Genomic DNA, 22,034 nt, shown 5'->3' on the forward strand with positions numbered 1-22,034 from the left:
ACTCATTCACTCACTCACTCATTCATTCCCTCACTCATTCACTCACTCAGTCATTCATTCACTCACTCATTCACTCACTCATTCACTCACTCACTCACTCATTCACTCACTCATTCACTCACTAACTTCACTCACTCATTCACTCATTCATTCAGCAATCAGCAGGTTTCTAGGTGCACGCTGGCACAGAGCCAGTGCGAAGCCCTCGGAGGTGGGAAGTGAGGGGCGCGCCCCCAGGGTCCCCCCCCCCACCTCGGTAGTAGATGTCCCGGAAGGGCAGGGCGGTGGGAAGTGGGGCACCCCCCGGGGCCCCCCCACCTCGGTAGTAGATGTCCCGGGAGGGGGGTGGAAAGTGGGGCGCCCCCCCACCTCGGTAGTAGATGTCCCGGAAGGGCGGTGGGAAGTGGGGCGCCCCCCCACCTCGGTAGTAGATGTCCCGGAAGGGCGGTGGGAAGTGGGGCGCCCCCCGGGGCCCCCCCACCTCGGTAGTAGATGTCCCGGAAGGGCGGTGGGAAGTGGGGCGCCCCCCGGGGCCCCCCCACCTCGGTAGTAGATGTCCCGGAAGGGCGGTGGGAAGTGGGGCGCCCCCCGGGGCCCCCCCACCTCGGTAGTAGATGTCCTGGGAGGGAGGTGGGAAGTGGGGTCCCCCCCCCGCTCACCTCGGTAGTAGATGTCCCAGGAGGGGGGTGGAAAGTGGGGCGCCCCCCCACCTCGGTAGTAGATGTCCCGGGAGGGGGGTGGGAAGTGGGGTGCCCCCCCACCTCGGTAGTAGATGTCCCGGAAGGGGGATGGGAAGTGGGGTGCCCCCCGGAGTCCCCCCCCCCCGCCCACCTCGGTAGTAGATGTCCCGGGAGGGTGGTGGGAAGTGGGGCGCCCCCCGGGCCCCCCCACCTCGGTAGTAGATGTCCCGGAAGGGCGAGTTGACGAACTCGCGCGTGTTGCTGGTGCGCGCGGCGATGTCCAGCAGCAGCGGGATGGTGTCGTTGCGGCCGTTGCTGAGGTTCAGCAGGGCCTTGGGCAGGCAGGTCTTCCCCGTGGAGGGCTCTGGGGGACGGGCAGGAATGAGGGCTCCCCCGGCAGGGCCGCGGGGTAGGAGGGGCCCGGCCCGTCTCGCCTCCTCTCGGGCCTGTTCCCTCCCCCTCCCCACGGAGCTGAGGGTCCGGAACCGAGCGGCTGAGGGGCTTTAAAACGGGAGAAGCTGCCGCCTCTCCCTTTCGGGAGGCTGGTGTTTGGAAAGCAGGTCGGGGGGAACTTGACAAGGCAAACAGGCAGGGGTGCGGGTTTAGGACTTCTCAGAGCCTTCCGCCTGCTGATGAGGCCGAAGCCTCCAAACCAGACCCAGCAGCCTCCGCCCGGCCGCTGGACACACGGGTCCTCGCACCTGTGCCCCGGGGGGCGGAGGAGGGCAGGCTCCCAGCGCTGGGTGCCCCGTGGGTGTGTGGGGCACGGAACTGGGCCCTGGATTTGGGCTTCCACGCCCCCAGACTTGGGGCTGGGGGGCTGCCAGCCGGGGTCCTGGGGGAAGATGCCAAGAGCAGTGCCTTCCCAGAAACGCAGTTCCAGGATTGGCCAGCAGGTGGCGAAGTGACTGCCCGCCCGCCCGGCTGCTGGCGCGGGCCCTGCAGCAGGAGGCGCTGGTGGGAGGGGGCAGTCACAGTGACCTCCTGAGCCTCCGGCTGGAACAACACGCAGGGCGGCCCGGGGGCTCGGTGGGGCCGAGACTCAACAACCTGGGGGGCTTGTTGATGAAAACACACACAGTAGGTGGCTGCCTGGTGGCGGGGCTCACAGACCACCTGCCTAGATCCAGGGAAGGCCGGCAGCAGAGGCAGCTGGGCCCCGGGGTGCTTTGAGCCTGGACACGGCTGGAGGGCGAGCTCCGGGCTGGGGGTTGGGGGGGGGGGGCTGGGGCAGTGGAGACGGGAGGGACGCTGGGAAGCTGGGGGTACCAGGCGGGGGGTAGGGGAGAGACAGTGTCTGGGAGCACTAGCAACCATGCCTGGTGCCCTGCCCCAGCCCAGCAGGCAGGACTCCCAGAATCCCAGGGGCCTGAGGCACAGGACGCCGTTCTCTCTGCTGAGGCCGGGCCCTGCCTCCCCCTCACAGGTGAGACACTGGGTCCGGAGGCCACACTCCCCTCGCGGTGGAGGCGGTCTGCCCCGGGAGGGTGGACTCTGCTGGCCTGCCGCCCTGCCCTTGCTCAGTGAAGGCTGGACGATGAACAGACAGAGCCAGCGGAGGCCACATGGCGGAAGACACCCAGGACCGAACTCCCTGTCCAGTGCTCCTTCAGCCAGTGCAGCCCACGGGCCAGGGAGGAGGCCGGGGCACAGGAGCCCCAGTGCCTCCCCTCTGGCTGGCCCGCCCCCCCCCCCAGGCTCACCCCGGAACTCCTCGTCCGTCAGGCGCTTCTTGTGGGTGAGCAGGTAGGGGAGCAGCCCGTCCAGGCCCGCCGTGGAGCCCCGGGACACGATGTCGAAGAGGATGGGCCGGTTGAAGACCTTGAGGACGGGGGGCGGCTGGGGCGCGGGAGCCTTGGGGCTCTGTGGCTGCTTCCTGCGCGGGGCGGGGGGGGGGGCAGTGACCAGAGGGCTCGTCCCTGCCCACTCCCCAGCCCCCGGGGTCAGCCAGAGCCCGGGGACAGGCCAGACCGAGGGGGCAGGGTCAGCTGTTTTATCCAACGCACTGCACCCAGCACTCCAGACGGAAACACACAGCCCGCACCTCCGTCCGTCCGTCCGTCCTGTCTGTCGTTTACTGAACACTCACTAAGAGGCTGAGGAGGCAGACAGTTGAGAACACAGAGGAGGAACACCGGGCTGAAAGGCAAAGAACTCATTCATTTATTTGACACTCATTGCGAACCCTCGTTCACAAACGGCCAGTGAGGCCCCGCACAGTAACGAGAGCGGAGACGGTTGTTATTTAGCGCCTACTGTGTGCCCGGAGCACACTGAGGTCGGAAAGACAGGCAGAGACGCGAGGGGGGGGGGGGGCACGGGCTGTGCCATGCCAGCGGAGGAGGGCAGAGGGGGAGACGAGGCCGGGGCGGGCTGTGGCAGTGGCCAGGGGCAGCAGAGCCCTGGCCAGAGAAGGGGAAGAGGCGGAACACAGCCTGGAACTGGCCCTCCTGGCCCTGCACAGCCCATTCTATCTATCTGCTCCTGAACTTTGACCTTTGAGCCAACATATGAAATGAAAAGAACACCCTCGACCCCAGACCTCACTGAGGCGGCCTTCGGGGTCTGAGGACAGCGGCTCAGCCACCCCCCAGCTCTCTAGGGCTGGGAGGAGGGCCTGAGGGGAGACACGGAGGCCTCAGGGGAGGGGGCGCAGGCTGGCTGCCCTGGGTGCTCGCTCCTCTGAGCAGAGGCTGAGCAGGCGCCTGGAGCCCAGCTCCCTGGACCGGCAGGGCGCCCAGCGCTGCCCTCGCCCCTGCGCTGCCCTCCGCCTGGACACACCGTGCGGCTGCCCCTCCTCATCCCAGCTCTGGGCCTCAATGTCAGCTCCTCCAGGAAGCCCTCCCGGCCTGCCTTTCCTGTATCGGCTCCGGGCTCCGCCCTCAGCCCTCCGCCACCTCCATCCACGCGTTCACTGACCTGCTTACTGCCTGTCTCGCCCTCCACAGGGAAGGGCCACCTGAGTGGGGGTGTATCCGGTCTAGCTCACCCCCGGACCCCCGGGCCCACCCCACGGCCTGGCCCACGGCCGGGGCTGGAGAAACGGTAACTGAGTGAATCAGTGACCACAGGCCGCATCCAGGGTGTCAATGAGTCTGATCAGCGAGGAGGACAGAGGACACCCCCGCCTTCACCTGTCCTCCAGGACACACCGGCCGGAGAGGGGTGTCCAGGGCTTGTCATGGGAAGAAGGCTTATAGATGACAGGTGAACAGACGTATAGATAGATATTCAAAGGAGTGATGACGGGTGGATGGGTGGACGGACAGACGGTGGATGGACAGGTGGACAGATGGGTAGTTGGGGAATGGGTGAGTAGCTGATGAAGGGGAAAGTCGAGGAAAGAAACGGCTGGTGTCCAAGTCTGGGCCATCGGGCATGTGAGGGGCACCGGGGCGGGACCTGGACCGGGTCACAAACGGCACTGGCTCTGCAGGCGCAGAGGCTGGGGGAGGGGACGGCAGGGAGGGGCTGCAGCGAGGGGGCTGGAGCCAGGCCTGGCAGAGAATGTAGCACTGGGATGGCCATGCGTTAACCCACCCAGGGCTTCTCTCCCCTCTCCTCTCCTTCAGCCAGGCTTCCTTCATGGAGAGAAAGGGTTAACACTTTAGCGTCTGACCTCTCCCCAGGAGGTGCCCAGGAATGAGGGTGGCACTTGGAGGAGACCCAGGAGGGGCTGCCGGGATTGTGTCAACAGAAGATGGGTGGATGGATGGATGAGAAAATGAACAAAAATATAAATGAGTCAGTGACTGAGCAAATGAATGAACAAGTGGATGGACAGATAAGTGGGTGAATGAATTGGTGGAAGGAAGGAAGGAAGGAAGGAAGGAAGGAAGGAAGGAAGGAAGGAAGGAAGGAAGGAAGGAAGGAAGGAAGGAAGGGGCGGGAAGAGGAGGGGGAGAAAATTAGAAATGGAATGAATGAATGATGAATATAGTTTAATGGGTAGCTGACTGGTTGGATGAATAGAAACAGTGGGTAAGTAAAGGAATCAATAGGTGGGTGAGTAAGTGGTGGGTGAATGGAAGGTTGACATGAGTGGAGGGCTGGACAAGTAGATGACAGATAAATAGGTGGGTTCATAGATATTTGAATGATGATGGACAGATGGATTGGACAAGTGGATTGACAGGTGGAAGGACAGATATCTGGGTGAATGAATGAGTAGAGGATAGATGGATGAGTGGATGGATGGGTGGGTGAATAAACAAGTGTATGGAAGGATAGACAGGTGGGTGGATGAATGGAAGGATAAATGGATGGATGGATGGATGGATGGATGGATGGATGGACAGGTGGGCAGGTTAATGGAAGGATAAATGGATGGATAGATGGATGGACGGATAGGTGGGTGGATGGATGGAAGGATAGCTGAGTGGGTGGATGGATGGGTAGATGGATAAATAGAAGGATAGACAGGTGGGTGGATGGATGGACAGGTGGGTGGGTGTATGGATGGATGGATGGACAGGTAGGTGGATGGATGGACAGTTGGGTAGATGGATAAATGGATGGACAGGTGGGTGGACGGATGGGTGGATGGATAAATGGAAGGATGGACAGGTGGATGAATGGATGGGTGGATGGATGGATAAATGGAAGGATGGACGGGGGGTGGATGGGTGGATGGATTAATGGATGGATGGACAGGTGAGTGGATGGACGGATGGATGGATGGATGGATGGACATGTGGGTGGGTGGATGAGTGGACAGGTAGGTGGGTGGATAAATGGAAGGATGGACAGGTAGGTGGATGGTTAAATGGAAGGGAGGACAGGTGGTGGGTGGGCTCGGTAGAGCTGAGACCCGCCCGGAGCCAGCAATACTCACTCGAGGACCTTCCTCCTCCAGCGCTTGTTGTCGCTGGGGTGGTGGCGGTAGGTGCCGTAGTCGAAGAGCGAGTCCATGGGCGCCTTCTTGGGCCCGGGCGCCACCGCGGACTCGTACAGCGTGGACTCCAGCAGGTCGATGGGGTTGGGCACGCCCTTGCGGAAGGCGCCCTGGAACTTCATGCGCAGGTTTGGCCGCCCGTCCCCGGGGCCCGCGGCGGCGGCCGGGCGGCGGCGCCGGGCGGCGAGGGCGCCGGCGACCCCTCCTCGCCCTCGAACAGGCTGGCCAGCGAGGACAGCGGAAGGCCTCGTCCCCGGGGGGCTCGGCCGCCTCCCCCGGCCCCGCCCGGGGGCCCTCGCCGGGGTCTGCCATGTGGCCGGCGCCCTCACTCCGCGGCTGCCTGCAAGGGAGCGGGCGTGGGGCTCAGGAAGGACCCGCCCACGTGGGCAAACAGCCCGCCGCCCGGCCTCAAAGCCTCCGCTGTAATGACAGGGTGCGGCTCCCGCTGCGGCCCGCCAGCCCCGGCAGAGCCGCCCTGGAGCCTCCCAGGGCCCGGGACCCACACGGCTGGCTCGGGGCCCGCTCCCCGGGCGGGAGCCGCAGGAGGAAGGGCTCAGACACCGGACCCCACACCTGGAGCCGAGGCTCCCTCCCCCCGGCCCACCAGCCTCGGAGCCGCACGGAGCAGGCTCAGAGCCGGGTCCGCCTTAGCCGCCGCAGGCCGGCCGGCCGTGTGACCGGGCAGGGCCACATGGCACACCACGGCCGGCCGTCACCGGTCACCGGGTGTCCGAGGGCAGGGCCCTGCCTCCCCGCGCCGGCACCAGGCCAGGAGCCCGCAGGAGCCGTGGGAGCCGGTGGGAGCCGTGGAGCCGTGGCCCGTTTCCTCCCAGCACCACCGCTCTGACCCATTTTCCAGAATCAGAAAGAAATCGAGGTTCCGGGCTGTGGCTGGCCTCCCAGGCACAAACTCTGCTCCTGTGCGGGCAGTTCCCTCTTTGCCTGTACCCCCAACCCCCTCCACTCCCCCCACCCCCCTCCACTCCCCACCACCCCCTCCACTCCCCCCTCCCCCTCCACTCCCCGCACCCCCTCCACTCCCCCACCCCCTCCACTCCCCCCTCCCCCTCCACTCCCCGCACCCCCCTCCACTCCCCCCACCCCCCTCCACTCCCCCCACCCCCCTCCGCCCCCCCCCCCCTCCGCTCCCCCATCCCCCTCCCGCTCCCCCCTCCCCCTCCACTCCCCCCTCCCCCTCCACTCCCCCTCCACTCCCCCCCACCCCCTCCACTCCCCCCATCCCCCTCCACTCCCCCCACCCCCCTCCGCCCCCCCTCCCCCTCCGCTCCCCCATCCCCCTCCGCTCCCCCATTCCCCCCTCCGCCCCCCCACCCCCTCCACCCCCCACCCCCTCCCCCCATCCCCCTCCACTCCCATCCCCCTCCACCCCCCCACCCCCTCCCCCCATCCCCCTCCACCCCCCCACCCCCCTCCACCCCCCACCCCCCTCCACCCCCCACCCCCCTCCACTCCCCCCACCCCCCTCCACTCCCCCCAATCCCCCTCCACTCCCCTCCACCCCCCACTCCCCTCCACCCCCCCACCCCCCTCCACCCCCCCACCCCCCTCCACCCCCCCCACCCCCCTCCACTCCCCCCACCCCCCTCCACCCCCCCACCCCCCCATCCCCCTCCACTCCCCCCACCCCCCTCCACCCCCCACCCCCCTCCACCCCCCCACCCCCCTCCACTCCCCCCACCCCCCTCCACCCCCCCACCCCCCCATCCCCCTCCACTCCCCCCACCCCCCTCCACTCCCCCCATCCCCCCGCTGTGTCCCAGCCCGACTGCCCCTCCCTGGGACGCCCTCCCCCGCGAACAGGCCTGGGAAAAGGGGTCCTGGTCCCATGTCTCAGGTGAGGAGGGCCCGAGAGGCAGGCACGGGCATCGGGGCAGAGAGCACGGCCGTCCCCGTGGAGGCGGCGGGCGGGGGTGCAGAGGCGGGTGGGGGGGGTAAGAGGGGTGAGGCGCACGGCGCAGGCGGTGATCAGGGCGGTGGGGACAGGCTATCCGGGCCGCGTTGGGTGATGCCCAGGCAGTGTGCTGGGCTGCCGAGCGGCACAGAGACTGCGGTGTCAGTGGCACTAGTCCCACCAGGCGGCCACACCGTACGTTACATAAATGTCTGTCCCTGGGCTGTCCAGTGGAAAGTAATATATTTGCCAACGGAAATCGAAACTAGCCCCAGCCGGTCTGGCTCAGTGGATAGTGTCCGCCTGCAGACCAGAGCGCTTCAATTCCGGTTGCGGGCACATCCCCAGTGGGGGCGGTGCAGGAGGCAGCTGATGGATGTTTCTCTCTCATCGATGTTTCTGACTCTCTATCCCTCTCCCTTCCTCTCTGTAAGAAATCAATAAAATATATATTTTTTAAAATAGCCCTAGCCCGGTGGTCGGCAAACTCATTAGTCGACAGAGCCAAATACCAACAGTACAACTGAAATTTATTTTGAGAGTGAAAACTGTCCTCTGCGCATGGGCCATGACGTTTCAATCACACTGTGTGCGCGCTCTGCACATGGTATTTTGTGGAAGAGCCACACTCTGGGGGCCAAAGAGCTGCATGTGGCTCGCAAGCCGCAGTTTGCCGACCACGGCCCTAGCCGGTTTGGCTCCGTGTCGGCCTGCAGACCACAGGGTCCCGGCTTCTATTCCGGTCAAGGGTACGGACCGCGGCTGCAGGCTCTGCCCCGGCCCAGGCCCTGGTCAGGGCACGCGCAGGAGGCAGCCAATCGATGTGTTTCTCTCACATGGATGTTTCTCTCTGTCTTTCCCTCTTTCTCTAAAAACCAATGGAAAAATATCCTGAGGATTAACAAAAAATAATAATAAATTAGTATTTTAATATTAAAAAAATGAAAGTGAACAAGAGGGGCCGTCAGCGCCAGGAGGGAGACGGGCTGGACCTGCATCCGTGTCTCTGGCTCCCGCCCCCGCCGCTCGGGGGCCAGGCCGGCACTGAGGCCGGTTTCCTGGAACTCCCTCGCCCGCCCAGCAGCAGGGCGACGAACAGTCCCCCTCTGTCCGCCCGCCCAGCGCCAGCAGAGGAGCCACGGACCGGTCCCCACCTTGTTTGCTCTGCGGCTGCGAGAGGTGGGGACAGCAAGAGGCTTCTCTTAAAAAAAAAAGAAAAAAATAATTATTTTTTTTTTAATTTCAGAAAGGGAGAGAAACATCAACAACGAGAGAGAATCACTGATCGGCTGCCTCCTGCACGCCCCACACTGGGGATCAAGTACAACCCAGCTATGTGCCCATGACCTAAATGAAACCCAGGACCCTTCAGTTCACAGGCAGACACTCTATCCACTGAGCCGCACCAGCCAGGGCTCAGGAGGCCTCTCCTGGCAGGCGCAGGGGGCACCGACGCCAGCACTCCTGCCGGACGGCCCCCGCTCCCCACCTCCCCCACCCCCAGGCTCCACGGCGGAAGGAGCCCGGACTGTAGTCACTCAGGCCTGGGCTGCAGCCCGCGGCCCCTGCACCGAGCACCGCAGCCTCCCTCCTCGCCTGGGAAGTGGGGTCAGTGCAGGAGCTTTGCCGTGGGTTTGCAGGAAGAACTCGGTGAGATCAGGCATGTGCAGGGCCAGCTACAGTCAGAGGAGGGAGGGCGAGGAGCACGGTTCTGACAGCAGATACAGTGGCTCCTGCCCCGGCCCTGTGACTAGCGGCTGTGATCCTGGGCAAATCCCTTCCTCTCGGTCTCCCCACCTGTGAGACGGCACCACTCCTCCTCGGCCAGTGACCTCAGGAATGAGAAGCGCCCGCTCAGCGCTGGCACCTAGTAGGACCTCAGCAGACAGCAGTTCCCGTCCCACAGCCAGCGGGGAGCCGGAGACCTGGGTTCGTGTCCCCCAGCAGCTGCCACATGGCTTCCGGCTTCGCTCTGTGGGAACAGATGCCAATGCTGAGGCAGGAAGGAGTGTCTGTTGGGGGTACACGCATTGAGGGGAGAAATCAAACACCCCAGAACATCCCTGTCCCCTCACTGGGGCCCCCAAGGTCAGGAAGAGAAGAGGCGTTGGGTACATGACCACACCCCTTTCCAAGATTCCTTTTCCTCTCAGGGAGCCCTCTCAGGGAGCCCCCGGGGACAGCGGTAGCTGGGAGGGCCCCTTCAGACCCCCCGCCATGATGCCACCCTCCTCTCAGGAACCCGGCCCCAACAGCACCAGGGCTCTCGGGCGCCACAGCTGTGCGTGGAGTCAGCAGCCCGGGGCCCAACCCCTGCGGCCGCTCACTGGCTGCTCGTAGCCTCGGGCGAGGCACAGCGATCAGATGAGCGTTTAATGACGACGAGATCGTAATTATGAACCAACCCTCCCGCACTCTCAGCGCTCTGCTGCTCTCACGCGGGCCCGGGACGGCCTCTGCCTCCCCACGCGCACGCTCCCCGGTCCTCACCGCACCCCGAGCCCGGCGGCTCCCCTCTGCCCCCAGGACCCCGGGCGAGATCAGTGACACCTCACAGCGTGCGGCAGAGAGGCCACCGGCGGGTCAAGGCCAAGAACGCGGTCCAGCAGAAGGTCTGGACAGCCCCGAACCAGAAGGTCTGCAGGGCTGAGGCTGCAGAGCCCTGTCCTGCAGGCAGGCGCCGCCGGAATTCCCATTTCACAGAGGAGGAAACTGAGGCTCAGAGAGGTTACGGGCCTGTGACCACACAGCAGGTCCACAAGAGCCAGGAATCACAGAGCCCGGGCCGCCCGGACCCTGGGCCTGGGCTCAGCGGGTGCCGGCCGGGCCCTGCCCGTTTCTGTGCGAGCTGCGGGCGCCCAGGAGGGTCCCTGCCACAGCCCAGCCGCCTGAGCCCGGTTTCTGCCGGTACGATGTGGCAGACCACAGTGTCTATCCCAGGCCGCTGGGACCGGGGCTGGTCGGTGTCTCAGGCCCTTACTAATCATCTGAAAAACGCTTTAGCTCTAGCTGGTTGGCTCAGTGGACAGAGCGTCAGCCGGGGACTGAAGGGTCCCGGGTTCCGTTTCCGTCAAAGGCACACACCTTGTTACAGACACATCCCCGCCCCAGGTGTGCAGGAGGCAACCAGTGCCTCTCACATCGATGTTTCTCTCTCTCTCCATCTCTCCTCTCCCTTCCACTCCCTCTAAAAACCAACGGGGAAATCTCCTCGGTGGGGATTAAGGAAGAAAACAGCCCCCATCACCATTAGGACGGTCCCCGCAGACTGTCCTCCCCTCGCCCTCCCCCAGCACACAGACTGGCATTCGCCGCCGTGTCCACACTCGCCAAGACCTGCAGCTCGCCGCGGTGAGTCCCAGAGCCGGCGCAGAGCGTCCGCTGCTCCGTTCAGAGCGGAGGAAACTGAGGCTCCGAGAGGCCAGCAGCGAACCTAACCCTGAATCCTAACCCTGGATTCCTTCCACACCGCACCGCCCAGGCGTGTACACACCGACGCACATGTGTGCACACACACATGCACGCACACACACACACATGCACGCACAAACACGCCTGCTCTGCTGCTCTGGCAGGGCCCTCCCCCAACACTAGCCTGTTCTCTGTGGTCAGGACAGGGCTCCCTCCCTGTTCTCATTTGCCCTGAAGCCTGTGATTACACATTCCAGCCCCGTGCCAGCCTCGGGGGGGAGGGGGGGGGCAGTCCTAGTGGGGTTCCTCCAGGAACGGCCTGGCTAACTCGTGGCACCAGGCAGGCATCTGGGGCTCCACCGAGGACTGGGTGAGGGCAAAGGGGTACGCCCAGCCCAGCACCCCGTGGGGATGGTACTGAGGGCCCGTGTGAGCACGCCCGGCCCCGCACCACCGTCACTCACAGCCAGACGGCCAATGTGTTTGTTGTCTGCGTCCAAACCCTTTGTTTGAACATAAACACTAGCTTGTCGTCCACACACGGGGGCGGGGGGGGGGGGGGTGGCGGGAGGAGCGGAAGCAGATCTGAACCTCGGAGCCGAGGAGCAGGCCTAGGAGCCATTGACCTGTTCCTTCCTTCGTGGTTCACTCAGCAAACACTGACTGAGCGCCCACTGGGCGCCAGGTGCCAGGACACAGCTGTGAGGGAGGCAGAGCCTGCCTCCAGGCCACTGGCAGACGGGCAGAGCGCCCGGGAGCAGAGCAGGCCCTGCCTGCCCTGGGGCCCAGCAGGCAGACGGGCCGAGCCTTCCTCCCCGCCCCGACAGAGCCCAGGCTCGGCCCCGAGCCACCCGGAAGGCCACCCAGCCTCTCTGCCGGCCCCGAGGGCTCAGGGGGCAGCCACATCCACTCCTCACCGGGGAGCCCTGGGGCATGGAAAGCGCGGGTGACGTCAGACCGAGGGGTGCTCCCCGCCCCCCCACCGGCTGGGCGAGCCTGCGCACGCCCCCCTGAGCCTCCCCCTCACCCGTCGGGACCTCACCCGCCGGGACCTCACCCACCGGGACCCCACCCGCCGGGCCCTCACCCGCCGGGACCTCACCTGCGGGGACCTCACCCGCCGGGACCTCACCCGCCGGGACCCCACCCGCCAGGCCCTCACCTGCGGGGACCTCACCCGCCGGGCCCTCACCTGCGGGGACCCCACCCGCCGGGACCCCACCCGCCGGGACCCCACCCGCCGGGACCCCACCCGCCGGGCCCTCACCCGCCGGGACCCCACCCGCCGGGACCTCACCCGCCAGGCCCCAGCCGGCTGTGAGCAGAATGACGTGAGCTGAGCCAAATCCCCACAGAGAAAGCCCCCCCTGAACAGCCACGTCCGTCTCCCTGGGAGCCCTGGGTGCGTGGGGAGGTGGGGGCCTGTCAGCCCAGCCCCACGCGGCCCCTGGCTCTGCCCGGTCGCCGGCAGCCCTGGCACGCGCTCGCCAAATCCCGTCCTCCTGACGGCTGACGTGGGGGAAAGCCGCTTAGGTCCAGGCGAGTTCGGACACGCGGCCGCCGCACCCCCCGGGGAGTTCGGGAGCTGCTCCCGCCCCCGCCCTCCGGGGCCAGGTCGCCCGGCCGCCTGTGAGTGCCCCGTTTGCAGGCATCCCAGGGAGCACAACCGGAGAGAGTCTAGGAGGGGCCTAGCCAGTGTGGCTCAGTGGATAGAGCATCAGCCTGCGGACTGAAAGGTCCCGGGTTCGATTTCAGTCAAGGGCATGTACCTTGGTTGCAGGCACATCCCCAGTAGCGGGTGTGCAGGAGGCAGCTGATCAGTGTTTCTCTCTCATCGATGTTTTTAACTCTCTATCCCCCTCCCTTCCTCTCTGTAAAAAATCAATAAAATATATTAAAAATTAAAAATAAATAATTTTTTTTAAAGCATCGAGGAGGGAAGGCAGACGGCGCCCCCTTCAGACTGCCTGGCTGTCCCTGCCGTGGTTCCTGCACCTGCCGGCTCCCTCCTCGGGCCTCGTGCTCGGCGGCACTGCCTCCCGGACCCTCCTGGCCCCGCACTGCCTCCCGGACCCTCCTGGCCATCACTGCCTCCCGGAGCCCTCCCGGCCATCACTGCCTCCCGGACCCTCCTGGCCATCACTGCCTCCTGGACCCTCCTGGCCCATCACTGCCTCCCAGAGCCCTCCTGGCCCATCACTGCCTCCCGGACCCTCACGGCCCATCACTGCCTCCCGGGCCCTCCTGGCCATCACTGCCTCCCGGACCCTCCTGGCCATCACTGCCTCCCGGACCCTCCCGGCCATCACTGCCTCCCGGGCCCTCCTGGGCCTCACTGCCTCCCGGACCCTCCCAGCCATCACTGCCTCCCGGAACCCCATCACTGCCTCCCGGAGCCCTCCTGGCCCGTTGGAAGCTCATTCAGAGCAGCCTGGGCCCTGCATGCACTTCCCTGGTTTCTCTGTAAATGCACGTGTGCTGCTCTCCACCCATCTCCTCTCTTCCAGCTCTGCCCGGAGGCAGGGCTGTGTGCCCACGGCCCCAGCATGGAGCTGTGCGGCGGGCGGAGGCCTCGGCACCCGCTTTCCTCTGAGACCCGGGCCTGGGTCCGGCTGCGGGGGAGGGGCGGGGGCCGGGCTCTGCAGCGTGGACGGTGCAGGGCAGAGGTCAGGGAGCAGGAGAGCGCAGGGCTCCGAGGACGGGCGGTGAGGCCGGGGGTGAAGGCAGGGAGGAAAGATGAGGGAGGGGGTAGGAGGCAGGCAGACCAGAGGGAGGTCTGGGGTCCCCACACAGACCCAGGGTGGCGTACGCCCTCCTGCCCCATCCTGGGCCCCTCGCCCCACTCCCCGTGGTGCCCGGAATGCACAGACTGGGAGCACTGGGAGGCGGTGCGGATGGGGAAGGACCAGCACAGGACCCAGGTCTGCTGGTTCTGGAGAGAAGACCCAGCCGCCCAGCCCCCACCCGCCAGGGCAGGAGCGGAGGCTCAGAGGGCAGCCTGCCCAGCGCCCAGCGGGGGCAGGGTTAGCACGTGGCCCGGACCGGTGCCTCATGGACACTCACCAGCGAAGGCTGGGAGGAGGGGGAGGGTGTGTGGGGGGGGCCTGGGTGACCTGGGACAGGTCCGCTGGCCCTCCTGTGCCTCAGTTTCCTCGCCGATGACCCAGCGCCTGGCCAGCGGACGGAGTGAGGGTGAGGCGGGCCAGGCCCATGGGCTGGGGCGCTGGAGCTGTGTCCTGTGCTGTCCGTGAGGATGGATGACCCATGCCTGAGGACCACGGAGGCCTGGCTCCCAGGGCGGGCGGAGTGGCTGGCCCGGAGCCCGAGTGGCGGCCGCTCAGAGCAGCCGCCGCTGGGCCCTCAGCCCCTGGGCCAAACGAAACCTCCTGCTTGCCAGGCTGCCGGGCCGGGGCAGGGGGGGCACCCCGCCACGCTGGGCACCTTCCCGCCGCCTGTATTTACCCAGCGGCCCAGCCCGCTTCCTGCCTGCCGCACAGTGGCCGCCTGTCCCGGCAGACAGAGCCCCAGTGTCCTGTCCGGCCCCCACCGGGGGGGCCCCTGGCGCTCACACCCTGCGGGCAGCGCTGTGACTCAGGGCCGCCGCGGGCCTGTCGGAGTGACCACGGCAGACCCGGTCCCTCCCAGGCCGTGCTGAGGGATTTGTGCTCACACCCCCCCCCCCCAGCTTTCCTGGTCCCCCGGGCCGTCCCAGGGCCCGGCGAGGGGGAGCGGGAGGCAGGGTGGCGGGGGCTGAGGGCATCCACCACGCAGCCGGCGCCGCGTGTGCCAGGCCTGCACCCAGGGAAACGCCAGCACCGCAGCCCGGGGAGCGGCGGCGGTGCTGCTGGGGGCTGGGAGGGCAGTGACGCCGTGGGCAGGGGTCCCTGGGGGACGAGACGCACACAGACCAGGGCGCCACCCTCCGGTCTACGGGAACCAGCCCTCAGCCGCCGCAGGCCGTGAGCTTGGACAACGGCCTCCCCGCCGAGCCTCCGTCCCTCCGGACCTACAGGGCCTCCAGGAATTATTGTAAATAAATAAACCCATCTGAGTTGGCGCTTCCGGCCCATGAAGGGCCGGGGCCACCTGCGAGGGGCCGCCCCTGGGGACTCAGGGACCGCGGGAGGAGCGAGGACACGGGATCACGTGAGGAGCGAGGACACGGGATCACGTGAGGAGGGAGGACACGGGATCACGTGAGCGAGGACACGGGATCACGTGAGGAGCGAGGACACGAGATCACGTGAGGAGCGAGGACACGGGATCACGTGAGGAGCGAGGACACGGGATCACGTAAGGCACATGTGTCAAACAAAAGGCCCGTGGGCCAAATCCAGCCCGCCAGGCCTTGCAATGTGGCCCGCACCGCGCTGTCATCACTGCACTCCGCTGTCAGTTTATGACATTTGTCAGTTTATGACTGTTCAGTAAACCATTCGGCCCGCGATTTAGGCTGGATTTTAGATTTTGGCCCCTTCTCTGATTGAGTTCGACACCCCTAACGTAAGGAGTGAGGACACGGGATCACGTGAGGAGGGAGGACACGGGATCACGTGAGGAGCGAAGACACGGGATCACGTGAGGAGGGAGGACACGGGATCACGTGAAGAGGGAGGACACGGGATCCCCTGAGGAGGGAAGACACGGGATCACGTGAGGAGGGAGGACACGGGATCACGTGAAGAGGGAGGACACGGGATCCCGTGAGGAGGGAGGACACGGGATCACGTGAGGAGGGAGGACACGGGATCACGTGAAGAGGGAGGACACGGGATCCCGTGAGGAGCGAGGACATGGGATCACGTGAAGAGGGAGGACACGGGATCACATGAGGAGGGAGGACACGGGATCACGTGAGGAGGGAGGACACGGACGGACGGCCCGGACTCCGGTCTGCCGCTGCGCGGGTGCGGCCCCAGGCGGCGCTTCCCCCTCCGCGGAGCCCACCGCGGTCCGGTCCCCGAGGAGTGTCGGCCGCCGGGGCTGCCGTGGACGCCGGGAACTCAGACACGAGCTCGGGAGGACAGGCCCCTCTGCTCTGGCCACCGCCGAGGCCGGGCCCGGACAGGCCTGCACGCAGCGGCCCCGGCAGACAGCCCTCCGGCGGACCCCGGACCGGCCACCAGCTCTCCCTCAGGCCCGGCTGAGCGGCCCCGGAACCAGCCCTGAGGGCGAGGGCTCTCAAGGCCCCTCTGGCCACTGGGGAAGCTGGGGCTCGGCAGGCGGGACACCCAGGCTCACGGTCAGGAGCCAGGGCCTGGCGTGAGCGGGCGTGTTTCTGAGCCCGCCGTGTGGGTCTGCCCGTTCCCTCCTCCCCCTTCCTCCGTTCATTCATCCACTCCGTTTCACACCTCTCGTCTGCGCCAAGGAGGGCAGAGTGAGCAGCCACGGCCCCCTGGGGCCCCGGCGGTGCCCGCTGGGGTCTCCTCTGCGGTGTATGTTGGAAGTGCAAGCACATGCGTGCGCACACATACACACACGCGCACACACACGCACATACATGCGCGTACACATATACGCACACACACATGCACACGCATACACACACACGCACACGGAGCTGTCCCCGCAGTGGACAGCCTCCTGGACAGCGGAGTGTGGCCCAGGCCGCTCCGCCCTCAGGAAAAGCAGGCGCCGGGAGACTGAGCGCCTTTGTGTGCGGCGGGCGGCGGCGGCGGCCGTTACTCACCGAGGAAAGGAGGAGCACCCGCTGGCCGCCTGTCACCCGCTCCGCGCCCCACCTCTCTGTGGCTTTTCCTGTCCCTGAGCTCATCGGGAGCAGCCCGGGAGGCCCCCGGGCCCCAGCGTGTGCTCTGTGACCCGCCCGCACCCCGGGAGACCTGCTCAGAGGCGGGCGCCCTCCCTGGCCACGCGGTCAGCCGAGGCCGGCGGGCAGAGAAGCGGGACCAGGAAGGGCTCCAGGCAGAAGGAAGTCGGAGTCGCAATGACCGTGAGGCCTGGCCTCCCGTCCTTGTGCCCACCCGTCTGGGTGCCAGCTCGTGGGACCCAACACCACCAGGGCAGGGGGTGCCCTGGGCAGGGGGCGCCCTGGGCGGGGCAGGGTGGCGGCTGGAATACCCCGAATCGCCCGCACACTGGCAGGGCTCTGACTTCCAGCAACCCCCAGGTGGCGGCCCAGGAAACAGAGAGGTTAAGCCACTTCCTGAGGTCACACAGCAGTGAGTGGCAGAGCTGAGAGTGAGCCGAGGTGGGGCAGACCCCAAAGGGGTGGCTTTCCGGAAGGACGCTGGGCCGGTCACTGGGCCTGCGGGGACCCAAGGGGCCGTCACTAGGTTCTGGCTTCCATTCCAGCTCTGCCAGCAGCCAGCAGCCATCCTGGCCAACTGCTTCTCTCTGAGTCTGTCTTCTCGGCTGTAAAAGGGAAGCCCACCTTCCTGCCCCCACCCCCATCCCCGCCTTCCTGCCCCCCGCCACCTCCAAGAGGCAAGGTATGACACCACGAAGTTAGCATCGCGCACGAGGCACTGGTTATAAATTAAACAGTCACTGGTGCGTTGAGGACAGTCCACAACCACGCCCCAAGCAGGCGCTACCAACACCCCCATTTTACCGACGAGGAAACCGAGGCCCCAGGAGAGGGGATTTGCTGAGAGGGGGCCGGAGCCCGGTTTACGCATTCAACCAGGAACGCGGGGAAGGCAGCTTTGGCGCGAGCTGATGCTCGTAAATATTTCACGGGTGAGAGGCATCGTCCTTTGTCCAAACACAAGTCTGGATTTGCCCCTGCTCCCTCCCCCCGCCCGCCTGGCTCCCGGGGCTCCCAGGGGGCAGGAGGAGGGAGGAGGTGGCATGGCAGAGCCCCGCTGTGTGCCCTGTCCGTCCTGGCGAAGGGGGAGCTGGGAGCCCATTTGACAGGAGAGGAAACTGAGGCTGAGAGGTCAGGTGACCGGCCTGAGCCCCCCTGTGAGGGCGGAGCAGCCCAGGGCTGAGCCCACGTCTGTCTGAGCCGTTCTGGCGTCTCTATGCTACATCTCACCACCTGGACCCAGGCAGACGGACGGGCCTCCCTGGGGCCGGAGGGCGTGGATTTTGAAATCAGACGCATGGAGTTCCGATCCCAGCCTGCCCCTTCCCAGCTGAGAGATCCTGAGCACACGACGCCGCTGCTCAGACCTGTTCCTCCCTCTCCAAACCGGGTGCGATCCCAGTGCTGCGCTCCGAGGGCTAGGACACTGGCCCCGCGCCGCGCACAGTGAGTGCTCAATGATGCCCGCTCTCATCGTCATGACGACAACCAGCCAGGCAGAACCTGTACCCCGAGTTCAGAGCCGGTCAGAGGTATCTCAAGAGATCTGAATTAATCGTTAACAGGTGAATTCCTCTCCCAGGGAGTGATGCGGAGCGGTCCGGAGGCCCAGGTCCTGGGACAGGACGCGGAGCTGGTCCCTGGGCACCTGGAGCGTCTTTCCCAGAATCACACGGGGCGCCTGAAGGAGGCAGCAGGCCAGGGGCCGGGGAGGGGAGAGATGCCCATGTCACGTGGGCCTCCCTCCAGGAACAGACAACGGAGCTTAAAAGACTCCCCGTCTCAGCCGAAACCGGTTTGGCTCAATGGATAGAGCGTCGGCTTGGGGACTGAAGGGTCCCGGGTTCGATTCCAGTCAAGGGCATGTACCTTGGTTGCGGGCACATCCCCAGTAGGGGGTGTGCAAGAGGCAACTGATCGATGACTCTCATCGATGTTTCTAACTCTCTATCCCTCTCCCTTCCACTCTGTACAAAATCAATAAAATATATATTTTTTTAAAAATAAATAAAAATAAAAAACATATTTTAAAAAAAGACTCCCCGTCTCAGAGTGATGTGCTCAGTCGCTCAGCTAGGCCACAGAGCACCTACTGTGCGCCAGGCCCAGGGCGGCAGCCTTGTGCACTCGTCCTCCTGCGTCTCCTTCCAGGCACCTCCCCGTTCCCACCGGCCTCACACCTCTCCCTGGACCATCTCCGGACCGGCCTCCCTGCCTGGCCCCCTTTCCAGACCACACACCCAGCATGCCCCCCTCCGCACCCCCTCACCCCAGCCTGGACACTGGGGCTTGGGTGGGACCTGGGCCTGCCTCTCTGACCCCTCCCCCTTCCTGTTTACATCACACTCCACACAAACGAACAATTTCCTGACTCTACAAGCCCAAAGTTTACTCACCTTACTCCATTTCTCTCTCTCTCTTTTCTAATATATAAATGTTTAGTGATTTTGTAGAGGAAGGGAGAGGGAGAGATAGAGACATCTATGATGAAAGAGAATCATAGCCGAAACCGGTTTGGCTCAGTGGATAGTGTCGGCTTGAAGGGTCCGGAGTTCGATTTCGGTCAAGAGCATGGACCTTGGTTGCGGGCACATCCCCAGTAGGGGGTGTGCAGGAGGCAGCTGATCGATGTTTCTCTCACATGGATGTTTCTAACTCTCTATCAGTCTCCCTTCCTCTCTGTAAAAAATCAATAAAATATATTTAAAAAAAAAAAAAAGAAAGAAAGAAAGAGGATCATAGATCGGATGCCTCCTGCACGCCCCACACTGGGGATGGAGCCGAACCCGGGCCTGTGCCCTGACCGGACCGAACCGGGACCTCCTGGTTCACAGGTCGCGCTGAGCCCGCCGGCCGGGCACTTACTCCATTGCACGATGGCCACCTGGCTTTACACGTGAGCCTGACGGCCAGGAGTGCCACTTGGCACCTGTCTGGGAGGCCCCCCCAGTTCACCAGTGAAGGCGGGAAAGAGGGTCCCCCGCCCCTCTGGCTCCCACTGTTACTCCGACAGAAAGAACGGCAGGAACGCGGAACTGGCCCACCCCTCCCTCACCCCTTTTCATTCTGGCGTTTGCGGCAGCACCACCAGCAGACACCACGGCCAGCGCCGGGCTCTGAGCGCCAGGCTGCCCGGCCCGCACCGGCCGCCCGCCCGCACCGCAGCCCTGGGTGGCCTCATGCCGCCCCGTTTCACAGGGGACACGGGGGCCAAGCTCAAGGTCACCCAGCAGAGGGGGGCAGGGAGGCCACCTCCTCAGAGGCAGCCGCTGCGCTGGCGCCTGTCCGCCGAGCTCCATGCAAACCTGAGGTCCCCGCAGCTCCCAGCCCAGGGCAGCCCTCAGGCCCGGGGCCAGGGCTCAGGGCGGTGCCAGGGCTCAGGGTGCCGGGCCCAGGGTGCCAGGGCTCAGGGTGCCAGGCTCAGGGTGCCAGGGCCCAGGGTGCCAGGCCCAGGGTGCCAGGCCCAGGGCGGCAGCCCCGAGGAGCCACGGCCCGCCCGCCCCTTCCAGGCCCCCCCCTGGGTGCGGGGCAGGAGGCTTGGGAGCCAGGCGGTCCACTCGGCCACGTCTTGGCCTGACCCTCGTCTCCAGAATGGGCCCCAGGGTGGGTGGCGGAGGTCCCCCCGGACCCGGACCCGGACCCGGACCCGGGCGAGCTCCGCGGGGAGACCGGCTCTGCCCGCGAACAAAGTGGCTTTGCGGTTCTGGGCTCCGTCCCCCGCCCGCGCCTCCTCCGCGCCGCCCTGGGTGCCAGCGGCGGGGGGGGGGGGGGGGAGGGGGGGGGCCTCCCTCGGACCCGGGCTCCCCCCAAACCCCCCTCGGACCCGGGCTCCCCCAAGACCTGCCGCCCGAGCCAGAGTCCACGCCCGCTTCGCGGGTGAAGGACGGACCCCGGGGAAGGTCCGGACCTGGAGAACCGGGGAGCCCCCCCCCCCCCCCGCCTCCCCGCAGAACCGGGCGCCCCCGCGACGCCCCATCCCGGCCCCGCGGGCGCCACTCACCTCCGGACCGCGCGGTGCCGGCGGCCGGGACAGCCGCTTCCCGAGTCCCCGCTGCTCGGCCCGCCCCCGGCGCCTCCCCCGGGGGCCCTCCTCCCCCTCCTCCTCCTCCCCGGCCCTCCTCCCCGGCGCCTCCCCCGGGGGCCCTCCTCCCCCTCCTCCTCCTCCCCGGCGCTTCCCCCGCGGTCCCTCCTCCCCCTCCTCCTCCTCCCCGGCGCCTCCCCCGGGGTCCCTCCTCCCCCTCCTCCTCCTCCCCGGCGCCTCCCCCGCGGTCCCTCCTCCCCCTCCTCCTCCTCCCCGGCCCTCCTCCCCGGCGCCTCCCCCGCGGTCCCTCCTCCCCCTCCTCCTCCTCCCCGGCCCTCCTCCCCGGCCCCTCCCCCGCGGTCCCTCCTCCCCCTCCTCCTCCCCGCGGCCCCCTCCGTGCGCTCAGGTTACGGGCCGCCCCGCCCTCTCTCCCCGCCTCCCGCGCACGCGGCGCCCGGCGGTGGAGGGCGGCCCCGCACCGGCCCTGGGCCCCCTCTCTGCCGGGGCGGGGCGGAGCCTCAGTCTCCTCGCCCAGAGGATGGGCTGGGCCCGGGCAGAGGGCAGCGGTCCTCGGAGCCGCCCTGGCACCGCCTCTCCTCTGTCCCAGAGCCCGGTCCGCCCTTCACCCGTCCACCGGCGAGGCCGGCGGGTCTGGGGGTCCCCCGGCTGCCAAACCGGGCGCCTTGCCTCCGCCTTTCATAGCGCTGAGCACCGGCGGCGCCCCAGGGGTCAGGGCTCCTCCGTGTCGGATTTCTGGTGTCGGATTGGCGGCGGTGCCCACCGCGATCTTCACCCTGGCCGCTTGGTTACTCCCCAGCGCAGGCAGCTCACTCCCGCCCCAGCCTCAGTCCGTAGCCAGCCCTTTGTCTCTATTGGTTTTGTTATTTTATTTTTATTGATTTCAAAGAGGGAGGGAAAGATAACAACAGTAGTTATAAGAGAGAATCGTCCATCGGCCGCCTCGTGTAGGCCCCACACTGGGATCAAGCCCACAACCCAGGTGTTCACCCTGGCCAGGAATTGAACCTTGACCTCCTGGTTCATAGGTCAATGCTCAACCACTGAGCCACACCGGCCTGGCATCTCCATTGCTTGTATTCCATTGAGCTGACAGCCCCCTGGGTAAGACAGTGGACTTTCAAAACTGTTGGAAAGAGAGACCCAGAACGAAAGTGGTTTGTTCAAACCAGTTCCCAGGGGGAGACATTTACCTTGATAATGAAGTCACTGCGCGTGCGGGGAGAGGGGTCCAGCTGGGAGGTGGGCTGCCGGGTCCCCTCACAGATGGAGACGGGGCTGGAGAGGATGTGGGAAGAGAATCCTTTTCCCTCCCACCCAGGAGGGTAAAC

The 22,034-nt window shown here is 66.0% G+C and overlaps 1 protein-coding gene and 1 pseudogene across 2 annotated transcripts in view; one reads left to right on the forward strand and one right to left on the reverse strand.

Moving 5' to 3' along the window:
• Positions 1-22,034, forward strand: part of SCN3B (sodium voltage-gated channel beta subunit 3) — a 42,521-nt gene that overhangs the window by 15,053 nt on the left and 5,434 nt on the right. The window lies entirely within an intron of this gene.
• Positions 170-5,886, reverse strand: LOC311613961 (transient receptor potential cation channel subfamily V member 4-like; annotated as a pseudogene). Its single transcript, XR_014797100.1, has 4 exons — positions 5,515-5,886; positions 2,384-2,556; positions 832-1,044; positions 170-420 (listed from the first exon to the last, which is right to left on the reverse strand). The product of XR_014797100.1 is annotated as a transient receptor potential cation channel subfamily V member 4-like (transcript).

This window comes from Pipistrellus hanaki, assembly GCF_964339955.1.
Source record: "Pipistrellus hanaki genome assembly, chromosome: 19".
Taxonomy (NCBI): Eukaryota; Metazoa; Chordata; class Mammalia; order Chiroptera; family Vespertilionidae; genus Pipistrellus; species Pipistrellus hanaki.